Source organism: Diospyros lotus, chromosome 7 (genome assembly GCF_014633365.1).
Source record: "Diospyros lotus cultivar Yz01 chromosome 7, ASM1463336v1, whole genome shotgun sequence".
NCBI classification, from domain to species: domain Eukaryota; kingdom Viridiplantae; phylum Streptophyta; class Magnoliopsida; order Ericales; family Ebenaceae; genus Diospyros; species Diospyros lotus.
The window spans coordinates 9515540-9538189 of record NC_068344.1 but is presented as its reverse complement, the minus strand read 5'-3'; positions in this window follow the sequence as shown (position 1 = coordinate 9538189).

Here is a 22650-nt window from a genome sequence, read left to right as displayed (position 1 = left end):
TGTGTTTCTTCCTGTTAGCAATTCGATTCGCCCTTTTCCCTTTTTCTTCTTAAAAAGTTGCAGAAGATGATCAGGCTCGCCTTGGCTAGATAGATGCGAGATCACAGCAGCCTGAACTAGCTGTGAATCCAGAAGGAACATGGAGACTTCTAAAGGTATTTGAACTGTAGCTCTTGATGGGCAAGAATTGAAACTAATGGGATGGAGAATCAAGTGGGGAGTGAGATATAGACCACTTGGCCCACCATTTTTAGTGATATGCCCCTATTTTCTTGGTTTGACGCCTATTGTTTTCCCCCACTTTGTTCAAATATGCTTATTGGACTCTCTCTCTCTCTCTCTCTCTCTCACACACACACACACACACACACACACACACGATCACTCAGTTGTGAACCCACTTTTTTCATTGGAAAACCCATGTTGGTGGAGCATATTTGGACTGGAATATCATCAAAAACATAAGAAAATTGATCTTATTCTGATTGTAGTCTATCTCTGTGTTTTTTGGGGCTTGTTACAGCTTTTTCCTTCTGGTTCTAGTCAAGCTGATTTTTTCTTTTTTATTAGTGTTCATGTCCCATGCTTTATGTGTGAGATCTAGGACAAAAAAAATTAAAGCCAGTTGTTACATAGAGTTGAGTATCTAGTGATGACTAGACGCCTAGACGAAATTGGCCTGTTATGTCATGTTCCTCCAAATACAGCCACTTTTTATACATTTTTCTTCTGATTCTCATGTTACTGCTGCTGAGGACAACGTTCTTTACCCAGCTGTTTCAGGGTGTAAATATGTCCTTGTTACTGACTAAGTTCTGTTCATTTTTGGGAAATAATATTTTAAGCCTAAGAAGAGGAATTAATATTATTTTATTAGTTAATTTATTTAATTTATTTTTCATTTTTTTATTTTTTAGAATTTTATTTAGATTTGGATTATCTATATAATTTTAATTGAATTGGGTCAAAGCATCTCAGTTAAAGTATATTTTTATTTGTTATTTATAAACAATACATATATGTTTGGTTTATATTTTTTTGTTAAATATATCTTTAGTATTTATTTAATCACACTAAACATTTTTAATCTGAGATGGCACTCATTATCTAATTTAACGAGTAATGTTATTTTCATAATTTTTGTTATACTTCGTTAATCAATTATTAATATATCATTTAATTGTATATTGGAAAGTAGTATTAAGTGTAGAGTATATTAGTTAGGTTGGGGCCTAGTTTTTAGGCGGTGCATAAAAAAATTATTTAAATAAAATTTATATTATCTTAAATACACATACATATATATTTATATATATAAATAAATCATGTATATATAAAGGTTATATAATATATAAATTTATCTTTATTTATATATATATAAAGTTATAAACAGATTATATATATATGATATATTTATATATTAATAGAATTATTATATTATATATATAATATTATGCATATATAACAAAGGTAACAGTACATTAACACATAAAATCAAGTTAAATAATAAATTTTAAATAATAAAGGTTGAGAGTCAGAGAGAGCAAATTTTTCTGAAAGCGACGATGACATTTGCAAGCAACGATGGCAATATCAACGGCGACTGCAACTAGAGAGAGTAAGTGGCGGCGACGGGAACGAGTTCACTGTCCATAAGAGGCAGCGTGCAGCGAAAAAGACTGAGACAGAAAGTGATAAGAAACGAGTGGCGGTGACGACAATAGAGAGAGCAAGCGGCGACGATGAGACGAGAGAGAATGGGTAAGAGGAAAAAAATCCTAAATCAACTTATACTAAACTTAATATGTGGCCGAGGCGATTCATGGGATTAGGTGATTGTCGTGGTCGATTAGGTGCCGCTCGACATCAATTATCTAGGCTAGTGCTTAAGGGGACTAATTAGGCCAAAATCACGACGGCCAAGGGCTATCTAGCGCTTAGGCTGATTTTTACATCATTGATATTAATAATTGATAAGTAACATTAATTAATATATTTCTCCTTAAAATGTAGTTGATGGTACATTAATAATTGATCAATGGAGTTTCAACAAGAATACGTAAGTATTATTACTTCAAATTGAATGTTAATTTAGGCTTCAAATAGCATGAGATGTCTTCCCATTAGATTGTTCAATTCAAGCATGAGATTTTGGACTTGGAAAAAGTCTACTTCTGTAGCGCAATTTTACTTTTAGTTTTTTTATTTTAAAATTTTTTAAATGTAAAAAACAAACTTTATTTGGTTACTAATTTTTGATTTCTAAAATTTTGTATGAATATTACATATACATATGCAGACATATTGTATGAAAAAAAATTATTAAAATTTAACCAATCAGGATTTAGAATTGAGATCCATCTGGGTCTGTCCAAATCTAGGTCCATTATATTTGGATCTGGTAGATCTAAATTGGTTTCATTTATAAATAATAGACCAGATCTCATGGGGCATGAGATTTGACTTAATTATGGCTGACACGTCATGCTCTCCTCAAGCCACCACAAGGAGGGAAATGAAACACGGAAAATAAATTAGCTTCATTGGCCGTTAAATTTGATTACAATTTGATCATTAATTGAGAAAGACCTTTACCCATTTAGATTCCCCCACTAACTTGGGTAGAGGTCGACTAGGCTTCTTTGTTTGGAGATTTATTATTAACTTTTGACACGTGGTGAGCCCACCTTTAATTTTCTTAATATCCCATGATTTATTAAAGGTACCTTAGGTGATAAACATTTTATCATAACCAAAACTAACCAACCCATCATTTATCAACTACGTAGTGATGCTATTTTTGCCTTTTATTTTTCTTTATATCTTGCTATTTTCCAACATTTCTCGTGTGTAATTTATTATAAAATCTAACATCTATACATGGAATACTACTCAACATGCAAATTTAACACAATGACGACCAAAAGTCTCGAATAACTCTTTTCCCTTAACCAACTTGCAAGATCTGGCATGTGGAATAGATATTCAACTCACCACGAGCATTGCTACTTAGTAAGGGTTAGAAAACTATCAACACCTTAGAGCTAACAAAGGGCTAATATAGAATTGTGCGGAGAGAATTCTAAGGTAATTTGAGAAAGGGAAGAATGAGAAAAGAAAGAGGATAACAGAATTGGAGAGAGATAGAGAGAGAATCATAATCTTTTCTTATCATGGTTTGGGTCCAAGGCCTTCTAACATATTTATAGTCAGTTAAGGCATCTTCTAGGAGGTGTACCTGATAAGCATAACCACTAATTGTCTTGGTACAACCTTGATAGCTTATAATTTTTTTTTTGAATGGACTATCCTACCCTTAGGAATGTGACAATACCTCTCCCCTTAAAAACATTTATTGTCCAAAAGAAATCACAACAATTGAGCAACTCGAGGGAATTGCTTGAGTAAATTTGGTAGGTATTTCCACGTGGTATGATCAAGATGATAGTTGGTCCATTGCACCAGCACCTGTGTCATGGGAAGAGTGTTGTGGTAAATCACTCTCTTGTCCAATACTACTAGAGACTCTGATGGAGATCAAGGCAACAGTCATGGTAGTAGTCATGAAGAATGACAAGGTAGCACTAATGATTCATTGCACATCCATGATGGACCAATGACAAAGGGCAAAGCTAAAAGGATGAAAGAATCTTTAAATGGGCTAATCAAGAAGATTTGGGCCAAAAGTCATAAGCAATTTTGATTGGACAACTTGGAGGAATCACAAGAGTAGTTTGGCCAAAACATTAAAACATTATTCAACTCCAAGTGGAATAAGACTAAAGACATGTGGGCCAAAACATAAGAAGGCCACATTATTAGCACGTTTTTGGCCTAAATTATTATGGGCCTAATATGCACTTATTTTATTTCCATATGGGCTACATGTTTTGGGTCCTTTATTTTAGCTATGTCTAGTTTTATTATTTCAACTTGTATTTGGATTGGGCTAAAACATTACAGTTTGGGCTTAAAGGGCTTAAAACCTTGTTTTAACTTAAGCCCATCCTCATTTAACTAGAACACATTAGGTTTAAGATTTGGTTTAGGGTTATGCTTTCCTAAAGGCTATATTTACGTGTAAAATAGGCGGCATAATTTTGAAGGCAATTTTGAGAGCTTTTCTCTTATTCTTTTGAAGAACTTTTAGATCTTATCAAGCTAACGCTTGTGGCGATCAAATCTGACTTATCTTCCACCTTCTCATCTCATTCTTGGGAGTGGTGTATATACCTTTTGGTTTGTGATTCTCTAAAATCATCAGGTTAAGGTTCTTTTTTTTTGTCTTTTATAAATTTGTTTTAATCTTTCTCAGGGTTTTGCTTTTGATTTGATTTGTAGATGCCATATTGGTATATAAGGTTCGCATCATCTTGGTATTAGAGCTTTGGGTATTAACTCAGGTTTGATTATCCAAATTTAATTATTCTCCTTGTGTTCACATCATCTTGCTATTCATATCATTCATTTCATCATCTTGTGGTTTATATTGTTTGATTCATCGTTTTGCTATTCATATCATTTGTTTCATTATCTTGTTGTTAACACCGTTTGTTTCATTATTTTGCTATTCATATTTTCTTGAGTTCATATCATCTTTGTTCGTATATACCTTGTCGTATCATCTGTTCATAATCATGCATGCAAGTTATCAAGTAAAAAAAAATCGAATGAGCTGTTTTCTTTGTGTTCTACAAATTATTAGTTAGAACAAGGGAAAAAAAGTAAAAAAAGAAAAAAAAAGAAAAAGAAAAAAAATCAGATGAACTGTTGGTATTCCACATTCTAGTATGTTCGTATTTTACAACATCTATTTTCCTTCCCAGAAAACTATTCGTAGTCAATATAAATTGCTCGAATTTCATGTAAATCCATTCGTATTCCATGTCACCTGTTCGTATGATCTTTTTTTCATACAAGAGAAAAGCCAACATTCAAGAGTGATACACGAGTGGAGTGAAACATGTGAGGGAGTCTTGTGAGGTCTTTTCTAACGATTTGTTTCAAGGTTCAAACATATCAATGGGCAGAGATAAAGATACAAGTAAGGATGAGAAAGTGAATGAATCATTCATGTTCCAAGTAATACAACAACAATTTGAAAGGATGGACATCATGTTCGGAGAAATCAGGGATATAGTGGAGAAACAAGATGTTGTTATAACTTATTTGCAATGTGGGTAGCAAAGGAGAGATCCATATTTGCATGGTAACACTAACGAATATTAGGCTAACTATGGGGAAGATTTGGAAGTTGAAGACTGTGTTATTAATGGTAGTAGGGGCTGATTCAAAGGTGGTCAAAGAGGTAATGGTGATGATAGATTATACGATGATTAGAATGATGGCAAAAAATGGGATAATAGGTTGGATAAGGATCTTAGAAGTATTAAGATGAAAATACCTTATTTTCAAGGAAAAACACATATTAATGTGTACCTTGAATGGGAAAAACGAGTGGAGCTTATAACGACCCTAAAGTGGGTCTAGGTGTTTTAATATTTAATGTCAGTTTAATGACATTTTAAGTGTGGGTCTAAGTATTTTAGTATTTAATGATAAATTGCTCCGATGGCATGGAAATAATTTGGATTAAACAATTTTATTTTATGGTTCGCTTGATCGTAAAAAAATAATAAGTGTATGGGTATGATTTTTAAGAAATTGGAAAATAATGAAATGGGCCACATTAATTAGTTAATGGGTTCATTGGTTTCTAGGTGAGCCAATAAATTGTTGGGTTGGGCTTAGGCCCAAAGGTAATGGAACTTAAATTTTATTATGTGGATAAAAGAAAAAGAAAAGAAAAATTTAAAATGGGTAGCAACATACTGTCTGCGTGAGCCAGGGCGAATTGGCAGTTTGCGGAAATAACAGGCGGGCCTGCAGCTCTCTCCCTCTCCCTCTTGATTCTCCTTTTTCTGTGCATCGATTCTGTACCATTTCAATGATTTGTTGTTAGATTCTGTCTCATGTTCCATTGGCCATTGCTTTCGTTCCTCTTTCTCCAGTCGCTTCATAATCTCCTTCTTCTTCGTGTTCTTCTTCTACTTCATCTTCTTCTTCTTCATCCGTTTTGCTATTGGCGATTGGAGCTCAGAGGAGTATCAAGTTCTTCTATTGGAACATCTTCAGGAAAGTTCTTGTACCCATTTTTATTCTAATGCAAGATCTCTTTCTTGCACCACTATTTTGTTTTCATGCAAGTTATTCTTGCACCATTATAACTCCGTCATGCAAGCCTTCAGTTCATCATTCTTCATTTCTGTTCATTGTGTGCTGTGCAAACACACACACATATATATATATATATATATATCTGTTTCTGCATGTAAATTTCCTTCCTTCTGTTATACTATCTTTTTCTTTTGAAATTCCTTGCTAAGCATATTGTAATCCTTTGATGTTTTGAATGGGGTTTGTTCTACTCCCAAACTTATTTATGGAATGGCATATTTTTGTTTTAGTATAGATATAGGAGTTTTGTTCACTTCCATATCGAGGTAAACGTTGATATATATATTCTGTTGTTAATAAATAAGGCTCCATTCGAATGGCTGGGCTACCATTCGAATAGTGAGCCTCTATTTATAAGGCCCCATTTGAATGGCTGGGTTGCCATTCGAATGGTAAGCCCTCTCTGTTCATGTGAATAACCCCCCGAATTTGAATAGCCCCTGCATAATTCAAATAGCCAATACATGCATACCATGATTGATTCGAATAGCCTCCATATACACTCAATGTTTGATTAGAACAACACCCCCTTGATTCGAATACCCTTGTGTTGTGCCTTTGATTCGAATAGCCCTCTAGTGATTCAAATAACCATTGTATGTATAACCCTTGATTCAAATAAGACATAATATGTATACCCCTTTGATTCGAATAAGCCATAATATGTATACTCCCCCTGATTCGAATCACCCTATGTTCCATTCAAATCATATATAGATGTACACACACATAAAAATGCATATTCTGGATAGAATTGGCATTTTTTCGAATTTTGGGCATAACTATCTCGTCCGAGCTCCTATTAAGGTGATTCAAGATGCTATAGAACGAAAAGAGAAAAATCTACAACTTCTATGTTTTGAATTTTGAGAGATTCAGACTGAAACATGGTCAAAATCGGGTTTCAAGGTCAAAACTACACTCAGGAAAATAAGCAATCCGAATGTGAGCTCTCCAGTTCGAATTGCTCTCACCCAATTCGAATCAACTACTGTAGAATCCGAATCAGCCTCACTAACACTGCCTCAATCATCAGAATTGCCCCTGTATTGTAACACCCTGCTTTCTCTTACCGAGCGTGTCACTATGTTGGGGCCCAAAATATACATAGATCTTTAAATTCTTTTTTTCTTCTTAAATACAGTACATAACTTAAATCTCAAGTACCGAATTCAAAACAAACCCCCCAGCATATCATTCACAATGCGGAAGCAAAAATCGAAACCTGATATAATACATAATCGATTCACTATAATCATAACATAAAAATCTGTACCATTTTACATTTTCAATACTTAAATACATGGAGACTCATCATCAAGAGATAACAACTAAATACCTCAAATAATAAATAATAACATCATACATGGCTATCTCTCAACTAAAACATATCCGGATCTTCATACAGGAGCAAATACTGGATCTACTCATGAAATCCATTGGCCACATCATCACATGCCGGTATGTCTCAATCATCTCCTTGCCATATCTGCAAGTCCTAACTGGAACGTTTGAATGTTCCAATGGCATAACCCGATTAGAAGATGAACCTTCTAGTGAGCGTTTTTTAAAAATAGTTACATGAATGCATGATACAAATACATGAACAAACATTTGCCCTAGTGTAATTTCCCAGGCCCAGCCCGGCACGGAATCTTAGGTAAAATCCTAACACCTTTGGTAGAATAATCCTAATGTTGTTCCATCAATTGCCTTTAGGGAATTACGACTATACTATCAGGGTGACATCCCATCCCGACACAAGTATCAATATGCCAATAATATCATGCCATATGAAAATCACGTATTTCCATGCAATAATATATGAATAAATATGACAAAATACTCATAACTTTTATGAATATCATGCATAACATAAGCCACCATATCATATATAAGTTTTTGGGAAAAAACCACTCACTTGATGCCCAAAATCTAGAACGCGTCGATTGGCGCGCATCACATCAATTTGCGTGCCCGACCTTGATTTTCGTGCCGACTATTAAAAGTTGCACCTATCACTTTATCTCGAGCACAACAATTCTAAAAATCATCATATCCATTTAAATAGGAATCAAAGCCTATTTTTCCTCAATTTCTCTATTTTTCTCCCATTTTCCTTTCTAAAAATCCGAATAAATACCCTCGAGGTCTATTTCCTCAAATCTCTTTGCACAACAATTTATGATATCTAATGAACTTCAAAGAAAAATTATTGAACTTACCCGGATGCTACATTTTCACGCAAAACGAGACTGATCGATGCTAAAACTGAGACAACAAAAATCCCAACTTCAAATCTTTTTGCATAAGCACCCTCAACATATTTTTCTCAAATTTTCCAGAATTTTTTCGAATTTTTCTAGCATGCCACTCGCCCGCACGCGCCCCCACATGGTCTGCCATGTTTTTGCGTTTGAAATCTGGCGCGTGAGCCTCACGCGCCGGTCATCTTCCTCGGTCACAACACACCGAAAAATTTGGCTGACTCCACCACCTGGTTTGCCTCTTCGAATCGACCACGATGGCACTAACAACAGGCCGAAAGGAGTACCGAAAGGCCGTCAACTGGCCGCTCGAACTCTCAGCCGGTTGTTCGCCTCATTCTTTCCGGTGACCCTCGAACGGCCATCAAACGTCCACAAAATGCATGAAATTCTCTAGATAGCTTCCTCTTATCAAGGACAACAAAAGCCCCTTAATTTGGAGGCTCAATTTGTTCAATAACACGGCCAATTTGAAGCTCCAACTTCTCAAAACCCTCGGCCACTCGAGCTCCTTTTATAGGCGAAATCAGCCCTCGAAATGCCCATGGCCACTTGCATCGATGTCTCAAACGTCTCAAGCTCGCCTTGAGTGACCCAAAAGCAACGACAAACGGCCTCGAATGGCCAATTACAGGCCACGCCAAACCGACCAAGACACGGTCGGATTTTTCAAAAATTCGGCCACCCTCATGCTCGCTGATGGCCCAGCCTTGCCCCCCTCGCATACTCGACCATTCTCCTTGGACTCTCCATGGTCGGAATCGCCTGGTCGGAGGAGGCAGAAGCTGTTGGTCATGGCAGCTTCAACTTTTCAAAAATTACAGTTTAGCCCCTACCTTTTCCCAATTTGCACTTTGGCCTTTTTCATCAAGCCCTTAAACTTTCTTTCATTTCCAATAGGACCCTCAAGTCCTAAACCTTCCATTTCATCCCCAAAGATTCCAAAAAATCCTCATTTTGACCTCCCTCTGGCAATTTTAAAAAACTGCACTGAGGCCCGAATCTTCTTTTTTTACCTCAAACCCTTTTGTTTCTTCTTAAAACCACTGAAGAGTTGTTCCTTATGAAAAACCAAAGCCCCTTCAAGCTTCCATTGACTTCCTAAAAGTCCTACGAAAATTCAGTTTTCAGCCTTAATCATAGCTTCCTTTTTAGCTATACCAAAAATCGTTCCCAATCTGATTTTTTTCGATACCACAAATCCTATCTTGGGATGCTCGACAATTCCATATCATTTTTCTTAGGCATCTCGGCTCCAGGGCACTCACTGCAGTCGATTCGATCATTTTTTTCGGGCTATTCAGATACCAATCTTCCCCGAAATTCTATTTTTCTAATAAATTGCTTATTTTCATATAATCCAAATTTTTGGGGTATTACATGTATGATCCGAATCACTCCCATATAAGCACCCAAACCCATTCGAATTAGCCATGACTTATTTGAATCACCTATATATATAAATGTAATACTATAGCGAGTCTAACCACATGGTGATCTTTGGCCTATAACTTTCTATTCTTATCTTTGAATTGAGATTCGTTTGTTGGGATGTAAACTAGACTTCATAGGATTTGATTCGATATATTATTCGAATGATTTGGTTACGTTTTGAGCCTGTAACAACCCGATTAATTTCTGCCAAGAAATTTGTAGCTTCTGTTTTCATGTAGTATTACCACCTGGTGATCTTTGGCCTATAAATTTCTATTCCCATCTTTGAATTGAGATCCGTTTGTCGAGCTATAATCTAGACATCCTAAGATTCGTTTTGATGTATTACCATAGTATTTGGATTCATATTGAGTCCATAATGGCCCCGTCAATCCTGGAAAAAAATCTAGAATTTTACTATTTTGAATTCCGCATTGTGGTAGTTTTTGTGGGATAACTTTTGGTGGATAATTCTGATCGTGAATCCGTTTGATGTTCTTGAAACTAGAGTTCTTGAACTTAAATTTTAATTTTTTTTGGGGGCAATTGATCAAATATCGAACCCGAATCAGTCCTTTGAAATCACCTCAAAACAAATCTAAAATTTAAGAAATCGTTGATATGAAATTCTTTTTGGGTTGCCATTCTTTCTTATGATTGAGCTACGAGCATGAATGCAAGTAATTTTATACTGGCACTAGTTAAATGAATTCAAGGAAATTATAAGATGGGAAAAGTAACATATTAAACCTATCATACTCCTCAAAAGTTGAATCAAGCTTTAACCTTAAATAACATCTCCCAAAATTATCTCTGTGTTATAATTTACATATTGAACGTGGTAAATGTTATGAAGTAAGATATGTTGAATTATCTGATGATGGTAGAATACCCGGTATGGGTAAATGGTGTTGAATGTATGAATAATAAGGAACAAGAGTTTAAATGCATGTTGTTGGCAAATGCATACATGTACATGTTACATATATATATATCCTGTGCACCTATTATTTTGCGTTGAGGGAAAGGGTACCCTAGAGCACTTGGAGCGGGACAAGGTGGCCATAGCCTGGTAGGTTGGCTCCATATTTATTTATGAGATTTTATTTGCATGATGTACTTTTTCATATGTTGATTGATGGCTTGAGAGCCTGCGAGATTTGATACTGAGATTGAAATGATGCACTTTTGCATGTGTTGATTGATGGCTTGCGAGCCTGTAAGATTTGATACTGACATTGAAATTTTATGCACATTTACATAGTGGTACATGGTGACATGACATATTTAAGTTTGAATTGATAAATTCATGAATTATGAATCTTGTATATAATTGTGGAGTCCATGATTACTCTTCTTGGTGTTATCATGTTCTTGGATCCTATACATTGTTCATTGTTTCTTGAACTTGCTAAGCCTTGTGGCTCATTTGATTTTCTTTGCCATTCCAAGTAAAGGAAAGACTGTTATTGGGGCGAGTCCAATAGAACTACAGCCTCGAGATAGTGGTGTACAAAGACATGTCATAACTTGAAGATCCTGATTAGTATTTTGGTGAGGCTTGAGTTGAAATGATTTTATTTTGTTAGTTAACATTAGAGCCTCTTATTTATTTTGTATAGTCTTCAAGCCCAAACTCATGAGATATTGGAAGTGTAACAAAACCTTAATTTAATTTTCTCTGGTAGTAATGAAATGAGTTATTGATTTATTATGGCTTGTTCTATATCATCTCTGTGATGACCTCTTTTCGAATATCCTATACTAGCAGGAATATTCGAGAATGAGCCTTTACAGAGCTAGTCTTTGAGTGTCACAACTTTTTTGAAAAGAAAAATATGAAGTTAGTTGCAACTGAGTTTATGGATTATGCGGTAGTTTGGTGGGATCAAGTAGTGATAAATATAAGAAGGAATAGGGAACATCCTATAAACACTTTGGAGGACATGAAGGCTGTCATGAGAAAACAATTTGTTCCTAGTTCATATTATAGGAAACTATACTAGCAATTACAAGGCCTTACACAAGGGTCTAAGAGTGTGGAGTATTACCATAAAGAGATGGAAATAATAATGGCTAGAGGAAATGTGAAGGAAAATAGAAAGGCTACCATGGCACGGTTTCTGTATGGTTTAAACAGGGACATTGGCAATCTTGTGATATAATAGTATAACAATGGCACCAATCCAAGAGGGGGTGAATTGGGTTATTTTGAAAATTTGATTGAACTTGAGTTTCTTTTTGGCTGTGAAAACAATAATTTAAAACCAACAATTGTTAAATTTAAGAAAATGCTTGGGATAATGGATGAAACAAAAAAATAAAGCAATAGAGGGACACAAGAACTTATAGTGGTTCAGCCAAATGGCTTAATCCATTTCTTTAGCTATTCACTAAAGATTTCAAAACCTTCACTAATACCTCATACTTGATCACAAGTAGACTTTCTAGTTCTCAAGATTAGGAATTACAATTCTCCTATAATAGATGTAGGCCTTCTAACACACTTGATAGGGAAAATAAATGATTTACAATAAGAGTGTCTAAGAGTTTAAACCCTTAGTTACAAAATCTCTCAAACACAAATAACACAAGTCTTGAATGATAAAATAGAAATTAAGAGCAAAGCCTTAAAGAGAGAAATATTAAGTACAAATTGAGCTCATGAGAGAATGAACAATGAATGCTTGTAATAAATTCTTCTAAGAGCTTTAAATGAACCATCAACCCTCTATTTATAGTTGAAGACAAGAGCTTCCAAAATATGGCCGTTAAAGGTAGTTGGGGTGTATTTAATGTACGTCAGAACTAGCCATTGGACGTTTCTGCAACAAAAACAGTTGACAGATTCAAAGAATCGGTTGACAAGTTAGTCCAAATATTTAAAAAATGGTCGACACCTTATGAAAATCAGTTGACATTATGCAAAATCGGTCGACAATTTGTGATGCAGTGAATGTCAACGACAAACAACTGAGAGCTATCATTTTGACCGATCGACAACTAATAAGGCTAACCGACAGCCTTGACTAAAACGGTCGGCAATTGCTTAGAATTTTCTAACAACTTGTCCTTTGCTTTGAAAACATATTGCTCTCCATTTTCTCCATCATTCAAAACCATTTTGGAACATATTTTAGGAGATTTATTTTGAGTCAAACGACTTTATTTTTCCAATCTCCAATAAGTTATTTTAACAAAGAATTAATTCGCATTTAGAGAAGATGAAATTGATTTTCATTTTAGTTTGAAATTGATTTTTATTTGAAGCCAAAGAATATTTCCATAACTTGGTTTAGGATATCATATAAAACTAATTGTTTTTTCATCATCAAAACCATACACAAGATCAAAATATCATCTTGTTGAATTGCAACATTATGTGGAACTTGAGGACATAGTTCATGTAATGACCCGTTAATGGGCTTGGATTATTCTGTTGACATTTCATCGCGTTTCAATTGTCAAAGTGACTATATGGATGTTTTAAGCAAAAATGACTATGCTTTCTCCATTAAGATGGATCGGGGATTAAATTGACATTAGAAATGTTGGTAAAATAATATTATAACATTCGGCACACTAGTTGCACCATTGGCTGAGGTTATTAAAAAAAAAATGTAGGATTCAAATGGGGTAAGAGTAACATGCATTTGATTTGATTAAAGAGAAATTATGTTTTACACCACTGCTTGCATTACTTGATTTCACCAAAACTTTTAAGGTTGAATGTAATGCTTCTGGTATAGGTATAAAGGCTATTTTGCTGCAAGAATGGAGGCCTATAGCATACTTTAGTGAAAAGCTTAATGGAGTAGCACTAAACTATCTGACTTATGATAGAGTTATATGCCTTAGTTAGCGCCTTGGTCTTTGAAGCATTTAAAGGGACGAGGTAAGTTAAATTGAAGGCATGCTAAGTTGGTTGAATTCATAGAAACATTCCCTTATGTGATAAAGTACAAGATTGGAAAAGAAAACATTATGGTGGATGCATTATCTCACATGTATGACTTGATGTCGACTTTGGAGACAAAATTATTGGGTTTTGAGCACATTAAGGATCTGTATGTCAATGATTTTGAGTTTTCTAATGTGTTCAGTGCTTATGAGAAGGCTGCTTTTGGGAAATTCTATAGGTATGAGGGTTACTAGTTTCAAGAAAATAAGGTATGTATTCCTCATAGATATTTAAGAAAATTGTTAGTTAGAAAGGCGCATAAGGGGTGGTTTAATGAGACACTTTGGTGTTAGGAAAACATTCGAGATGTTAAATGAGAATTTCTTTTGGCCATACCTGAAGAGAGATGTTGAATGTATTTGTGATAAATGCATAATATGTAGACAGTCTAAGTTTAAAGTTTTGCCTCATGGTTTGTATACACCTTTACCCATACCTAATGAATCTTGGACTGATATTTCTATGGATTTTGAATTAGGTTTACCTAGGTCCAAAAAGGGCTAAGATTCTATGTTTGTTGTGGTTGACTGGTTTTCAAACATTGCTCACTTCATACCATGTCACAAGGCTGATGATGCAACAAACATTTTTGATTTATTCTTCAGGGAAGTTGTGCGACTTCATGGAATGCCAAGGACAATAGTTTCAAACTGAGATGTGAAGTTCCTCAGCTACTTTTGGAAAACTTTGTGGGGGCAAGTTAGGAACTAAGCTCCTATTTTCTACTACTTGTCATTTATAAACTGATGGGCAAACAGAAGTGGTGAACATGACTTTAACTACCTTGTTGCATTCTATAGTCCAAAATAACTTGAAGAATTGGGAAGAGTGTTTTTCGCATGTGGGGTTTGCTTATAATTGTAGTGTGCATTCAGTAACAAATTCCTCCCCATTTGAAGTCATTTATGGGTTTAATCCATTAACTTTGTTGGACTTGATTCCATTACCTATTGGGGAGCGGGCCAGTATGGATGAGAAGAAAGATGAATCTATCAGACAGCTATATGAAAAGGTCAAAAAACATCAAAAGAAGAACTGAGCAATGTGCCTCTCAAGGTAACAAATGATGTATGAAAGTGATATTTGCACCAAGCGATTGAGTTTGGGTGCATTTGCGTAAAGAACAGTTTCCAATGAAGAGGAAATCTAAGTTGCAACGATGAGGAGATGGTCTATTCCAAGTGATTGCACGAATCAACGACAATTCTTATAAGCTGGACTTGCTCGGTGAATATAATGTCAATGCTACATTTAATGTGTTTGATCTTTCTTCTTTTGATGCAGGTGACAATTTGAGGACAAATCCTTTTGAGAAAAGGGGGAATGATGAAGATCAAGGTAGCAATCATGAAGAACGGCAAGGCAACACCAATGATCCATTACACATCCATGGTGGACTAATGACAAAGGCCAAAGCTAAAAGAATGAAAGAAGTTTTAAATGGGCTAATCAAGGAGACTTGGGATAAGAGTCATAAGCAATTTGGATTGGATAGCTTAGAGGAACCACAGGAGCAGTTGAGCCAAAATATAAAATATTATTCAAGTTCAAGTCCAACAAGACTAAAAGCATATGGGCCAAAACACAAAAGGCCACATTATTAGCACATTTTGGGCCTAATATGTGTTGTATCATATTTTTTGATTAATGAGAAAATGTGTTTGATGAAAAACCATGTATTAGAATGAAAAATCTTTTATGTTAGTCTCATATTTCGAAATAAGCTTTCTATATTTCGAAACATGTATGAAAAGTTTTGGTGCGAATATTCAAATATTTGAAAAATCTAAAGTTTATGCATCATGTTTCGAAACCTATATTCTATGTTTTGAAACATTGTTAAACCATATTTCTGTACTTGTTGCTAAACTCCTTTGAATAGGTTTCAAATGTTTTTCTAAGAGTGCATACTATATCTCGAAACATCTATGAGATTTAAGTATATGTTTCGAAATCTACATGGCATATTTCGAAATCTCTGACATTTTGGTCAACAGAGCATTTAAAAATCAAAATGCTTTTGCTTTACTTTTTTATTTTTATCTAAAAGCTTCTTAAATCATTTTTTAAGTTAATCTCCATACTCTCTGAATTTAAATTCAAATTTGAAGTGGATAACATTATTAAATCACAGTGGGCATAAGACTTTGTCTCTCACTCAATTATGTCTCTAAGTGCAAGTCCAGCTATATAGGTTGGATGTTTTGAAACATGTGGTGTATGTTTTGAAACTTTAATGTAAAATTGTGTTGTTTCGAAACCAATAAGATATGTTTCAAAACATGCTTTTAAATCTTGTCTCTAATGGCTATAAACGGTCAAAGTTTTATCTCTTGATATAAATAGCAGGTGTTTGAAGACAAGAAGCACATAGACAAGTACATACACGAGATTACACACACAAGAGACACAAGATACACATACAAGCACAAAGTGATCAAAAGCATTTTAGTGAGCTCTAAAAGAAAATCCATACATACATTTGTTGTGCTATGAATGTGCAAAGGAGAAGCAAGTTGAAAACTAAAAGTTCCATCTCGTTTAGCTTTCCTCACCTCAATTTGATTTAAGAGGTTTGTACAGCCATTGGTAAGATATCTCATTGCTATCAATTCATTAGGCTGTAAAGATAAAACTTTATTTATCTTGTTGATTGTTGTAAAGTTTGAGTTGCGCCTTAAAACTCATTGTGTAAAAGGTTTGAGTTGAGCCTCAAAACTTAGCGTGTCAAGGTTTGTGTTGAGCCATAAAACTCATTGTGTAAAAGGTTTTAGGGTGAACCATGGTAAAACCCTTGTGGTGGTCACTAGTGAAAGTGATTGGGATTAAAAAATCCTTCAAGTGAAAAAACGTGAAGGTAGTGGACTAGGCGGGGTGCCGAACCACTATAAATCTCATGTGCACTCACTTTATTATTTTGCTTGCTTAGTGTTCATTATTCAAACTTTCAAAAGCATCATTATCAAAGATTAAAACAAGCTTTCTTTCAACATAAACAAATACATATATATGTAGCTTCGATTATCATCATCTTTGATATACCTTTTCTTAAGGAAACTATCTTTGTTAAACCCTATACTTTGAAATACTAGTTAAAGATTTCGAAACAAGAAAAATAAAAAGTTACATTTCAAAACATATCTCATATATTTCGAAATAGGCTAAAATAGAAAGGTATATTTTGAAACATAAATAGTAGGTTTCAAAACATGCTTAACACAAATGTTTATTTTGAAACATAATTCTCTGCCATTAAATCGGTGTTTAAATTATCAAAAAATTTGTACGTATCCCAATTCAACCCCCCTCCTGGGATATATTTGCCATCATTCGAACTAACAATATGCACTTATTTTATTTTCATATGGGCTACATTTTTTAGGCCCTAGTTATTTATTTTAGCTATGTCTAGTTTTATTATTTTAGCTTGTATTTGGATTGGGCTAAAACATTATAGTTTGGGCTTAAAGCATTTAAAACCTTATTTTAACTTAAGCCCGTCCTTATTTAACTAAAACCCATTAGGTTTAGGGTTATGTTTGCCTATAAAAGGCTATATTCACGTGTAAAAGAGGAGGCATAATTTTGAAGGCAAATTTGAGAGCTTTTTTCTTGTTCTTTTGAAAAACTTTTAGATCTTATCAAGCTAACACTTGTGGTGATCAAATTCGACTTATCTTCCACCTTTTCATCTCGTTCTTGGGAGTTGCGTCTATACTTTTTAGTTTGTGATTCTCCAAAATCATCGAGTCAAGGTTTTTTTTTTTTTGTCTTTTATAAATATGTTTTAATCTTTCTTAAGGTCTTGTTTCTAATTTGATTTGTGAGTGGCATATTGGTATATGGGGTTCGCATCAAGCTCTACCACCTCTATGGACTCTGTTTCCATGGGAGTTAAGTCTGAACTTGTGAGGTTAAAGGGAACAATTGATTTCTTCAGTAAGAAAACATGAAAGATCGAGTGAATTCCTAACCCCTCTGGTAGTTATAACTTATAAGCCACCTTACCTACCTTGGCCAACACTTGGAAAGGTCCATAGTACTTTGGACTCAACTTGGATGGAGGGTTTTCAACAAATAGTTATTATTGGAACCTTGTTACCTTCAAATAGGCCATGTCTCCTACTTCAAAACTTCACTCACATATTTTCTTTTCTGCCAGCTACTTCATCTTGTTTTATGCCACTACCAATTCCTTCTTGATCACTTATAAGGCCTCTTGCCTTTGTTGTAAGTGTTTATCCATTGCCAACTCCACATTTGAGTAGTACATAACTGCAAGTATTAGTGAGGGGTTTGCAAACAAAGAAGGCCTTGAATGAGGACTTTTTTAAGGAGTGGCGGTAGTTGGAATTATACCACCACTAAGAAAGTGATAACCACTTATTCTAACTCTTAGGTTTGGAGAAACATAGGCACCTAAGATAGGATTTGAGGCACAGATTTACCATTTCAGTTTGTCCATCAGTCTCCAAGTAGTAAGCTGTTAACATGTGCAATCCTACTCCTAGCTACTTAAATAAATCCTTCTAGAAGTTACTGGTAAACACCTTGTCCTAGTCTGATGTTATGGACATAGGTAACCCATGTACCTTTACCATTGAATCCAATAGTAACCTAGCCACTTTAGGGGTCGTGAATTGGTGAGTTAGACTTAAAAAGTAGTTGAATTTCATCAACCTATTGACTGCTACCAATATGGTGTTCTATGCTTCAAATATTGGCAACCTCTTTACAAAATCAATGGAGATCTATTGTTATGCTTACTCCAATATGCATAGGGGTTGAAGTAATCTTGCGTAGGGAACCTGGCCAATGGAACAGTTGCTTCACCTTGTTGTAAGTAACATTTAGGCTGGAATGCCCTCCAATTAGGGAGTTGTGCAGAGCTTGTAGTATCCTCATTTTGAGTTGATTATCATCCCCAATGACTAGCATTCCCTTATACCTCATCAATCCAGCCTTTAAAGTATACCTCTTGTGATCAGTTGGCCTTGCTACCAACTAGGTTAGGAGATTATTTGCCCACACTGTTTGCTTGTAGCTACTAACACCTCCTTCACCCAATTCGGTACTATAACTGAGATAACTTAACACTCCCCTACTTCCTTATTTCTTGACAGTGCATCGACCAATGTATTTTCTTTTCCCTTCCTATATTGGATTGTATAATCCAATCCTAACAGCTTGGCTACCCTTTTTCTTTGTAATTACATATACAATATTTGCTGCATAAAAAATCTAAGGCTTTTGTGGTCTATCTTTATAATGAATGGATTCCCTTTTAGATAGTACCTCCATATCTCTATTGCAATGAGCATTGCTATATGTTCCTTGACGTATATGCTCAACCCTAAGTGTTTTGTGGCTAGAGCTTGATTGAGGAAAGCTATGGATTTGTTCCCCTGTACTAGTATTACCCCCACTCAAATGTCACAAGCATTAGTCTCCAAGATAAATGGTTTGGTGAAATCAGGCAACGCTAGTATGGGAGACTGTCATGGCCTTCTTAAGGGTGAGGAAGGCTGTCTTTTCCTTGGAATTCCATTCAAACCCATTTTTCTTTAGCAACTCAGTCAGGGCCTTGCTGATAGTTCCGTAGTTCTTGATGAACTTTCCGTAATCACCTGTCAACCCAAGGAATCTCCTCAATTCCCTTACTATCCTTGGTGTAGGTCATTCCACCATGGCAGTGATTTTCTTGGGATTCATGGTTACTCATTCCCTAGTGATGATGTGCCTTAAATATTTTGCTTCCCCCCCCCCCTACGAAGATACATTTAGACTTTTTACACACAGTTGGTTAGCCTGAGGATTTGGAAGGTAGTTTGTAGGTGGCTTACGTGTTGTTCAAAAGTTGGGTTGTATATAAGTATGTCATAAAAAAGAACAAGAATGAACTTTCTTAGGTAGAAGCCAAATATATGTATAACAAAATTAATTAAATAAATCCATGACAACCATTCTATTGAAATCCTCCCATAAATACCATTAAATTATTTTACTAAGTTAATTTACTAACTAACGAGCTTATCAAGTTAACTAGTTTAACTATATATTAGTTTTGAAATTAATATACCTCACTGCCGAAAATTCCTTTCCAAGCTCTCAGCCACCTCTCCTGCTTCCCTTACTTTATGTCTTCCATTTAACTTCCATGTCCACCTATTTATAGCCTTAGCTACCTCTTGTTTCCTCATCTAAATCCATGGTCTCATCCATTGTTTTACCTTCACAAGACACAAGACTAATTATGCCTCTGCAAAACATCATCATTTTATTTCTTCAATTTCCTAGGCAATCATTTGGTAGTCCATCATTCATTTTCCCCTCAAGTTCCAAGAGTACTTACAACTCCACACATATATGAATATTATATTTTAATTATAACTATCACTTAGTTACAACTCCATATATACATTTATAATTCCATCATCATGGCCAAGCCTTGGCCTTCACACCTACCTCACTTACACTTCACACACATAAATACATATATTATATGTTGGAACCTAACCTTCACTCATTTACTAATATATATATAATTTGCATATGTAATTCTTCAATTAAATTATTAATCCCACTTTATGCATTGCATGCTTACAATTATATCTTCAAATTTTAAATTAATAATCATTGAGATACTTAAAACACAAAATTAATAACTCAAAATTACTCAACAAGGTCGATTTTGCCCGTGTGCCTACACGGGATCTTTATTCCACCCGAAAATACTTCAGGGTTGCCTCACTGGCAAAACCGAACCATCCCTAGGGTCCCCTCAGCTTCCCGGAGGCCCCCCTACGATCATTCTGTACCAACATCCATTCGGGCTTATACACAAATTATTTATTTTCGGTTTAACTGTTTCCAGCATCATTAGCCTCATCTCGAGATGCTCACCAATCTCATACCCTCTTCCCTGGATATCCAAGTCCCAAGGCATTTCCTACCGTCGATTCAACGATTTATTAATTTTTTTCTCAAAATCACACATAACTCAATAAATCACCTTAAAATCCATAAACTAATTATTTCCAAAATCAGGGATGTTATAGTCTCCCCTCCTTATAAAATTTCGTCCTCGAAATTTTTGAATAATCATGTTTATCACATATACATTCTTAAAATTAGCATGTCCCTTGAGCAAATGTCATACATAAATTTCTATCAATCATTTATAAATTCTCAAAATTCATACCTTACAATCCTCAAATAAATAAGGAAGTTCTTTTTGCATAGTCTTTCTAAAGAAAGACACAAATCAATTTCCTTCATCAAACTTAACATTCATCAAAATCTCACATAATCATTTAATCTCCCGAATATAAAATAGAGCAAATTGTTCAGTATCTATGGCTCTTCCAGAAGATAAGATATGCGCTGATATCATCAATCAATCCATAATCGCCCAAATAACATTAATTTTCTTTGGGGTTCAAGGTAATCCCATGATAAAGTCTATTGCCACATGTACTTATTCTCATTCAGGAATCTTCGAATGTCATAATCTCTTCAATGATTATCATATCTTCCTTTAAATTCAATTTTACTTTTCTATTAATAAGTCATAAATAGATTAACACGAATACACAAGTCCTCGGCTCCCATATTTTCCCTTCATTCTCAACCACCATTATAGGGTTTTAGGGTGTACCATACATAGCGTTCGGTGCACCTTACTTAGAATCTCCTATTGTAGCTCACCACAGTCATATATATATCATTCCGCAGCACTCTCAATTAGTCTATGCGCCTCCACAGTGTTTAACTTCAAGTTGCTTGCATTATCCGTTCTTCTTCACCCATTTCCCTTGACTACCCTCTTGAGCCATAGCTCGCTTAATTTCTTCCCACAAGTTAACCTGCAAGTGATCTACACCACAACTATAGTGTCACTACATGGCTATACCTTGAGAGATAATTTTACAAATTTTCAATTAAGGTCCACAAATGAGTGATCAAATAAACTCCCGGGTGCACTGTATATGGAGTCCTGTGGGCCTCATCTAGAATCATTTGCCTCAATTCTCAAAGGTTAGGCACATACATTTTACCTCAAAACTTGAGAATGCCACATCGCATCTAAAAAAAAATAGAATCCTTGGGCTGGCCATGTTCATCTATCCATTGACAAATACTTGTCACCCACGTACGCCTCTTGTATTTAGTTCACCAGATCCAGCTAAACAACTAGGCTAGCGCTAAAAACAGACGATCCCTTTGGCACTACACTCATAGTTAGCAGGCTAAAAGCCTCCAACAACTGCTACTCATGGCTATCCACCCAGTTACAGTAGGCACACTCCTACTCAAAGCGTCAGACACCTCACTGCCACGCCCTGAGTGATACGAAGTAGTGCAGTCGTAGTCCTCAGGGAACTCCATCTATCATTGATGCCTCATGTTCAGCTCCTTCTGCAAGAACACATACCTTAGGCTCTTCATGGTCTGCGAGCATATCAAATGCCTCACTGTACCGGTAGTGCCTCCATAACCTCAAGAGCACATACCACGGCTGCCAGCTCCAAGTCTTACATCAGGTAGTTCACTTTGTGCCTTGGTGTAATCCACACATAATTATTCGTTCATGTTGCACCATCATGTAATTCGATCCTTTGAGCTATCACAAGCTCTCACTGTGTTTGGCAGATTATTCTCATTAGGCTCTTCATATGAGTCTTATTACGGACATAACTATTTCAAAATGTCCCATCACTACCCTCTGATAATAGTTTGCCAAAACATCTT